Source organism: Vespa crabro, chromosome 2 (genome assembly GCF_910589235.1).
Source record: "Vespa crabro chromosome 2, iyVesCrab1.2, whole genome shotgun sequence".
NCBI lineage: Eukaryota > Metazoa > Arthropoda > Insecta > Hymenoptera > Vespidae > Vespa > Vespa crabro.
In genome coordinates, this window is record NC_060956.1 from 19,465,999 (window position 1) to 19,475,998 (window position 10,000).

A 10,000-nucleotide genomic window follows, 5' to 3' on the forward strand; every position below is an offset into this window, starting at 1 on the left:
TCTCTCTCTTTCTCTTTCTCACATACACACACACACACACACACATACTCTTACTCGCAGTCGAAGATGGTTCGAGCCGCCACGAAAGGGTGGTGGTGGTGGTGGTGGCGAACGTTAAACGGAGATAGGAATACCGAGGATACGACTGAGAAACGTTGTCTCTCTTGAAAGCATCGTCTTCGTCGTCGTCGTCGTCGTCGTCGTCTTCGTCGTCGTTCGAGACATCCTTCGCGAGCCGGACATCTGCGTTCTTGCGAGTAAATCGGCAAATTCGCTCGTGGACGAGACTCTTGCTATGTAACCGCTAAGGCAAACCTTCCAGTCTGATCTTCTATCGAACGAAGAAGGGTCCCAAGGTATGCGTACCCTTCTCCGATCGGACGAAACGGATGCCAAACGACGACTCTTCTCTCTCCTCTAACCCCCTTCCCCTACCACTACCATTACCACCCTACATCTTCCAATTCAAACTTGAATCTTTGCTCACCCTCATGCGATCACATTTTTCTCCCCAAAAATTCTTTCTCCTACCTTTTTCATATATATATATATATACACTCACACAAATATATCTCGTTTTCTTTTTGTCCTCCATCACACAGTCAGAGTTTATAATAGTCCGTCTACCTTTCCGTAGATAGTATTATTTCAAAGGAAGGAAAAAAAGAATGAAAAAGAGAGAGAAGAAGAGGATAAAAAAAAGAAAAGAAAAAGAAAATAGAACATGTCTCTTCGTTACATTTGATTTTTTAAATCGTAACGCGAAACATTCTCTATCTTCGATCCTTTGTTTAAACGCGTATACATTGCGTTGCATACATTCGCTTTATACACTTTTTTCCATTGCCTACCTCTAAGTAGTACTTTTATTTCTAACTCATTTGAAAAACGCGTTATCCAAGTTAATCGAAAAGTGAAATTCGCTTTCGATCGAGCAAACGACTTTATCCGTTGCTTGTTGTTCTTCCCTCTGATGGTGAACTTTGCCAGGATAAAGAAAGAGAGAGAGAGAGAGAAAGAGAGAAAGAGAGCTAGCTAGCTGGCCACGTTTTACGATGATTCGTTTAATCGTCGAACTAATGCGATTCTGTCATTCGCATCTCGGTCAGTTCAGACGGAGATAATAACGTAATTTAGCCGACGGCAAGCGGACGCGAGTCTGTCTGTCTGTATGTCTATATGTCTGTCTATCTGTCCGTTCTTCTGTCCATCTGTCTGTGTTTGTCTGTCTATGTTTATCCGTGTCCTGTATGTGCGCTCGCGTTCTCTTTCTCTCTCTCTCTCTCTCTCTCTTTCTCTTTCTCTTTCTCTTTCACTCTCTCACGATGATCGTGCGTATACGCAACCCAGTGTTGTTTCAGGTAATCGCATGAGTTACCACGCCGATGGTTTATTTGGCGCATAACTCGTGGCTGCGAGAGAGAGAGAGAGAGAGAGAGAGAGAGAGAGAGAGAGAGAGAGAGAGAGAGAGAGAGAGAGAAAGAGAGAGAGCACCGCCGATGCAAACAGCGCGATTCGTATCTGGATCGTTCAAATGGAAAATCAGAAATTCTGCATTACGTGGAAGTGCTTACCGATTACGTGTTGCCTACTCTTCCCGTCGGGAATTCTTTTACTTTTTATTCCCATTTATTATTATATCCTACGAATATCCAATGAAAATAATCTCGTTAATCCATTAAATCGTTAGATGCAAATTAAATTTCATTTTCGTTATATCTAACATTTATTTTTTAAATACCGAGAATGAGGACAAAGAAATCTTCAATTGTTTGAAAATTTTCAATTTTCGATTGTTTCAATTGTTTTATTATTATTATTATTATTATTATTATTATTATTATTATTATTATTATTATTATTATTATTATTATTTTTATTCCAAGTCAGATATGGAAATTAAATTTTTTACAATGGTCGTGAATATATAACATTTTTACGAGGTAATCCTGAGTAAAATTTAATAACGATTTATTGTATTTAATTTTATAAGATAATAAGATAGATAAAGAAATGTTATTTTTATTGTTTCTCTTATTATTCAATATCGCATATGAAAATTACGAAGAAGATTACATTTTTACTAATAACATTTATATAATAGGACCTTTTAAAGAAGTTACCGAGACGACCGAAAGTTTCCAAAACTTTTTTTCCTATTCGTTTTTTGCTTGAGGACAACAGCGTTTTAAGAGTTAACATATGATTTTCAAAAAAAAAAAAAAAAAAAAAAACTGTCTTCAAACGGAACACCCATATTTATAATTTATATTTCGATTCGTATATATATCAAATAAGACAAATAATTGCACGAGCAAATCTTACAACTAGATTTGACATATAATACCTATGTATAATTTGTGATAAGATAAAACTCGTGATCGATAATAGGCCATGATTTAAATTTAACTTTTATCGATATATAAACGCTGACATTTATTTTTCATTTGAACGATAATCGCGTTAATACTGTATCTTCACTAATGAAAACTGTGCAAATGAAATAATGAAACCTTCTATTTATTTCTCTCTCTCTCTCTCTCTCTCTCTCTCGCGCGCGCGCGTACTCTCTCGCTCTCTTTTTTTCATTTCGATGGATGAAAAACGCGAATGAAAAGAGATTTTAAAAGGTTACGACCAAGAATGATGAAGAGAAGAAAGGGGCTATGGTGGGCTATAATTACACCGTCTTTGTTTCCAACAATTTATATTAAAGCAAGTAGCATTCTGCATTTGAAAATGAAATGCGTTTTCAAGAATCTTCTCGCGACCACGAAACTTTCTTGGGAGCTTGCTAAAATGTGAGATTAATCTTTCGACGATAGAATAAAAATGTGTAAGTGCGCTTTTGTGTATAAGTGTATAAGTGTGAAAAACAGAGTAAATTATTTTTCTTAGAATATTTATAATTAATATACATATATATATATATATATATATATATATATATATATATATATTTATTTTGTTTAATTCATTTTGTTTAATTTTTTTTTTTTTTAATTTATTTTGTTTGATTCATAAGGAATAACGTAAACAAGACACATTAAATGCTTATTTTCTAGATTAGATTTATGAGAATGATTATTTCTAATCATACCGGAAGAAACTGTTTTCATTAGAAACGAATTCTATTCGCATCGCTATATTTTAAAGATTCTAAACATTTCTAAACGATTACTAATTCTAATGGTATCGATGGTATCTATACATACATACACGTATATATATATATATATATATATATATATATATATATATATAATAATAATAAAAAATAATAATATCGTCTTGTATTATTTATCACTTATAAAATATTCTAATGTTATCTGTGGATCGTAATTTCATTGATTGAAACACGAAGGGAAAAGAGGAGGGGAAAAGGGGGAGGGGAGATTAGATGGGTTAAACTATGGGTGAGAGTTCGTTCGATTAATTGTTACAGAAACTGTTTTGACTCGAAAGCTTCCAGGAGAATATCGTTCCAACGATTACCCAATGCTCTTGCAAATAATCTTCAAGTTTCGCCATAATGCTTTTCGATCTTCATTTTGTAATTCTAAATCGAGAGATCCTTCGACGATATTACGAATCCTTCGAATAAGTCCACGAAAATTTTCAAATAATTAAACATTCATTCAAATAGTATATATATATATTATTTGACCTTTTATAAGTAACCTTTTGCAGTTCAATTCGATAAGAGTTGAAGGATAAATTTAGATAAATAAAAAAGAAAAAAAAACATATATATATATATATATATATATATATATATCATCCTCAAATTTCATTTCCCTTTCTATATTTTGACATTAGAAATAATGTCGAAAATATTTTTACGCATATAAATAAGATAAACTATCGAAATATTAATTTTTACATATTATTTCTTAGAACGAGTATGAAAAAAAAAGGAAAAAAAAAAAAAAAGATAAGAAAAAAAGAAAACAAGTAAAATATATAACATACATATCCTTAACTCTTGTAGAAAATTCACAGGATATTATTAGATGTATTTTACTCGTCGAATATTCCTCAGACTCAGGAGATCAATACATTTCGTATCGATCTTTAAAAAATTTATTTTCGAGGTCAAATAACGAACACTCTGATAATCTAGATATCCAATATACATCTATACAAATACATGCGTATATATATAGTTTGACACTTTCTATTTTCTTTCTTTTCTCTCTCTCTCTCTCTCTCTCTCTCTCTCTCTCTCCCTCTCTTTTCTTTTTTTCTTCTAGTTTCAATTCCATCTTAGTTAAACGATTTTCTTAACTCGTCAAACTTGTCAAAGTTTTCTTTTTTTTCTTTCCTTTTTTTTCTTTTTTCTTTTTTTTTTCCTTTTTTTAGCTTCTCCCGTCGCTTCAACTGATATAGAAAAAAGTCTTCGATATCCCGTAGATCCCTTTTATACAAGATGAGCGACAGAGAAAGAGATAGATAGATAGATAGATAGATAGAGAGAGAGAGAGAGAGAGAGAGAGAGAGAGAGAGAGAGAGAGAGAGAGAGAGAGAGAGAGAAGGAGAGAGAATTTGAGTAGAACGAACAAGTTAGCTTCTATCCCGATAGAAGGAAAGCGATAGAGAAAGCTAGATCGTAGGAATAGTAGTACGAGTGGGTAGTATAAAGCCAGTTGCTCGATTACTCCTTGAAGTCGGCTAATTAGCGAGTTGATCAAGACCGAAAGGCCAATAGAGGTCGAGCTCGACTCGCGGAACGATTCGCAACTCCTACGTTGGATATAAACGTGCGGATACATTAACCCGAGGATACGTCGCGTGTAACGAACGTTCCCATCGGGTGCTCTCTCTCTCTCTCTCTCTTTCTCTCTCTCTCTTTCTTACTCTTACTCTCACTCTATCACTCTCTCTTTCTCTATCTTCTACATGGATACGCGTAGATACATATATACAATATATACGTCTCTTTTTCTATTCCATCAATCATAGTCTCTATAGTCTGATATTAAAGTAAGTAAGTGAGTGTACGTATATATGTATATAAATATATATATATATATATATATATATATATATGTCGATGAAATAAGATCGTAAGAAGGATTATCGTTAGAAATTTATTTGTTCAAATATCATATCTATAATTGGTTTGTATCTAACGATTGTTTTTCTTTGCTTTTTGTTTTGTTTTTTTTTGTTTTTTGTTTTTTTTTTTTCTTTTTTCTTTTTTCTTCTTTCATCTTTCTTTCTTCAACGATTCTCGAGAAATTCAACGTGTTCACGGATCTAACAGGAGACAACGTGTGAACTATGATATTCTAACTATTATTTATTTCACAGGTTTATCGTTCTTTCGTTATAATACGAATGACAATTAATAACGATTAGATTTACGTCTCGTTAACTACGAATTTTCGACGGTCGAACGAAAGTTCAATTAAATAATGTATTTATGTATATATTTATGTATGTACGTTCGAAAGTTATATATATATATATATATATATATATATATATATATATATATATATTCGATAATTGATAATATTAAACGTTAAAGTAGATACATGTCCTCGTTCAGCAAGGACGTTACCTTCGATCAGGATTCACCCTCGAGATTCCTTGTCACTTAAAAAAAAAATAATGGGAGTAAAAGGATAAATAAATAATTTAATTAATTAAAACAAGAAAAAAAATAAATGAGCAATAATAAAAAAAAAAAAAAAAGAAAAAAAGAAATAAAAAAGAATAAAAAAAAGTTCGTCCTTCCGAGCTCGCATTCTTCCGATACATGAACTACGACGAGAACGAAAGGAGCCTTTATGTTACTTTTTATCTCGTATCAAGGATTTTCTTTTTCTTTTCTTTTTCTTCTCTCTCTCTCTCTCTCTCTCTCTGTCTGTCTGTTTTCTTTCGATAAGAAAGGAAAAAAAAATGGAAGTGAAGCATCATAAGAAAATCTTTCGTACTTTCGTTAATTCATTTGTTCGTTCGCCTATTTCACTAATAGTAATCAAGAGCTCGTTAGGTTCACGATATATACGCAGTAGTGACTTTGGCGAATGGAGAAAGGAAAAGATTTGTCGATGTTGCAAAACGAAATCGAGCTTTCGTCATGCACACGTTCCCGCTTCCTCTTTTTTCTTTTTTCCTGTTTTTTCTTTTTCTTTTTTTTCCTTTTTTTCCTTTTCTTTTTTTTTTTTTCTTTTCCTTTTTTATCCAGCTCCCTCCTCCCTCGTATAACACACACACACACACACACACACACACACACTTACCTCACTCTATCTCCTCCGGCACACTATTTTCATTTTAATTCATTTTCCTCGTTCGGTGAACGTTCATTTCTAACCCTCTACATTACCAACATTTCGCATAGAAATGAAAAGAGATAGATAGATGGATAGATAGAGAGAGAGAGAGAGAGAGAGAGAGAGAGAGAGAGAGAGAAATGCGTGTATACATTTTTTTTTCTATCTCCATTTTTTTTTTCGAATACGAACGATCAAATCGATGTTTTGAAAAAAACCATCTAAACTTTTTACGTGACTCGATAGAAGATATATATATATATATATATATATATATATATATATATATATATATATATATATATATATAATCTCTCTTTTTTTTTTTTTTTTTTTTTTTTTTTTTTTTTTTTTTTTTTTTTGGAAAAATCAGTCACTGACGATCAGTTAGAACTAAGAACTAAATTATATTCGTTGCTCCTTTCCAAGGTGTTTCTAAGGGATAAGAAAGCTTTGATTTTCTCCTTTCGAAAAGCAGCTTCGCGAGTGCTTTTGAGAAATATTCGGAGAAAACTTCTCGTTCATTTTCCTATTCTTTTTTCTTTTTTAATAATTTCTTTTCTTTTTTTTTTATTTTAAAATTTTGTTTCGAACGCCAACAAACTCATCGAGCTTTCCTTGGTCCTCTTTTTCTTTCTTTCTTTCTTTTCTTTTTCTTTTTCTTTCTCTTTTACTACACCGTCAACCTTCCCAACCTTTCGATCGCTCGATCACTCGATCGTTTTCCTTTTGCCGAAGCTTCGTTTTTTTTTCTTCTTCTTCTTTTTTTTCTGACTTCAAGGACACATTTACAAGACACACTTTTAAACCCGTTTCAAAAATTTTCTCTCCAACCGTTAGAAGTTAAAGCAAATGAATTTTCCTTTTGTTTTACTTTTTTGTCTTTCTTTTTCTTTTTCTATTTTTTGTTTTTTGTTCTATTTTTTTTGTTTCTTTCGGTTTCTTCTTCTTCTTCTTCTTTTTTTTTTTTTGTTTTTTTCTTTCGATTTAAAGAACAAATTATAAATATACCTTTGACGAATCGCGCACAAAATTTTTTTATCTAAATCGATTCTTTACTTTTTCTTTTTCTTTTTATTATTATTATTCATTTTTTCATTATTATTATTATTGTTGTTATTATTATTATTATTATTATTATTATTATTATTATTATTATTATTATTATTATTATCCTTCAGTTGATTATACAATTTTTGGAGTAAATGAAATTGAAAATAAAAAAAAAGAAAGAAAAAGAAAAATATCCGACGATTTTTTACTTCTTTCGTATAGTAACGCAAAAATCGCTTTATGGTTTCAGAAGAACTCTCTCTCTCTCTCACACACACACACACACACACACACACATTTTCTCTCCCTCTTTCGATCTATTTTCGAGCACCTACGCTCAGACGTCCCACGTACTAGCGTCCTGAATTTGAATTTACGAGCATGAAAATTGATTCACGCCCAAGTTTTTTTCTTTCCTTCTTCTTTTTTTCTTTCTTGTGTTTTTTTTTTCTTCCTTTTTTTTTCTTTTTTCTTTTTTTTTTTTTTTTTTTTCTTCCACGACGACATTTAAGTGCCTTTAAGAAAGATTAAGAAGATCGATTGGAGCAGAGATTTCGTTTGTGTCATGTATTTATATACGACGATCTATGGTTTAGAGATATATCCATAAGATAAATACATGTTTATTTCTTAGTTACGTAACGACGACTATGATGACGATTATAACGATGACTACTACAACGATTACTACTACAACGATATAATTATTATGACGATTATTACGGGGACACTGTGTCCGTGTGTTCTTTGATAGTGTGTAGTGTTAATACAAATGGTTTAGCGAGTAATTCGATCGTTCGATTTTTGAGAAAAGAAGGGATAAGGGGACACGAGTCGTCTGATAATAAATCGAGAGACGTTTCTTTCTCTCTCTCTCTCTCTCTCTCTCTCTCTCTCTCTCTCTCTCTCTCTCTTTTTTTTCTCTCTTTCTGTTTTTATTTTTCAACTGTTCTTACAGCTCGTGCCTGGATTCGCGAAACGTAGCACACACGGGATTTAACTCTCTCGTATTTTCGGATTCGAAGGACATCCTAAAAGATCTAAATTTAAGCGGTGGAAAAGGAGGAGGAGGAGGAGGAGGAGGAGGAGGAGGAGGAGGAGGAGGAGGAGTTTACTACTCCCTTAATACTAGTGTTCACTTTTTCATTCTTTATATCCGATTTGAAGTAACTCTCTGTCTGTCCGTCTGTCTCTCTCTTTTTTTCTTAAAAATTGTTTACACTTTATCGTATACATATATATATATATATATATATATATATATATATATATATATCTAATTATAATTATAATCTTTTAAAGATTTATTAACAACGAATACATTTTTCTATCGATTAATAATATACTCGAAACTTGTTCTATACATTTTTTGTTCTTCTATTTATATATATATATATATATATATATATATATATATATATATATCATTTCTTTTTTTGCTTTAACAAACGACGTTTCCTCATTTCCATTTCTTTTCCGTTTATATTTCAACTAATTGTAAAAGAAAAGAAAAACGAACTAGTTTCGCATTTCGAACGATGGAAACAAAAAGACAGAGAGAGAGAGAGAGAGAGAGAGAGAGAGAGAGAGGATGAGTGGGGAGAATTATAAATGAAATTTAATCGTCATGAAAGAAATTGATTTAAATATCGGAGAATTTGATTTTGAGTATTAGTTATCGTTATTAATAGGTAGAGTAGTCCATTAATGTCGAATCGAAGGTAGAGGTAAGTAAATATGTATATACATACGTATTTACGTGCGAAAAAGAATTCTTATGTAATTTTCGTCGAAAGGAGGAAGGATTAGATCATGGCAAAAGCTATGGCTCTCTCTCTTTCTCTCTCTATCTCTCTCTCTCTCTCTCTCTCTCTCTCTCTCTCTCTCTCTCTCTCTCTCTCTCTCTCTCTCTCTCTCTCTCTCTCATTACCGGCATTGCTCGTCGTCATCTCCACGCTTTCCGAAGACGCCGACGAGCGTAACCGTAAAAGAAGAATCATAATAAGAATCTTATTCGTTGAGTTCAGTTCGGTTCGGTTCAATTCATTCGTTCGCTACGATTTTTTCGTTCTTTTCTTCCTTCCTTCCTTCCTTCCTTCTTTCTTTCCTTCTTTCTTTCTTTTTTTCTTTCTTTTTTTGCGTTAATTCGTTCGTTTCTTCGTTCTTACAAAGATCCTTCCTTTTATCGTTCACATGCTCGCTCGAAACATGCCGATTTCACTGCGAAACAGAAACTCGTGTTTGCGTGAAAGTCAGGACGTCCGGCCTTTTGCGTAGCAGAACGAAGAGAGAGAGAGAGAGAGAGAGAGAGAGAGAGAAAAGATAAAAGATAAAAAAAGAAAAGAAAAAGGAAATACAAAAAGATCGAACCACTGTGGCTCTCTTGTGGTACGATTTAACGATTACGTGATTATATCGAATGAATATTTATGTACGTGCAAATATTCTTTTACGATTTATTATATATATATATATATATATATATATATATACCTTGATTATTATATATCATCATTGTAATAATGTCACGATAAATCGAGATCGATTGGACGATTGATCGATCAATCGATAGATTTCTTTCTTTCTTTCTTTATTTATTTATTTATTTATTTATTTACATCTGAAAACGTGTGAACACGTAAAGTGTTACACGCAGATATTAT

The 10,000-nt window shown here is 32.2% G+C and overlaps 1 protein-coding gene across 5 annotated transcripts in view; it reads left to right on the plus strand.

The window, feature by feature from the left end:
- The window catches only part of LOC124432868 (protein scalloped), a 169,932-nt gene that overhangs the window by 74,637 nt on the left and 85,295 nt on the right, over positions 1-10,000 (plus strand). The window lies entirely within an intron of this gene.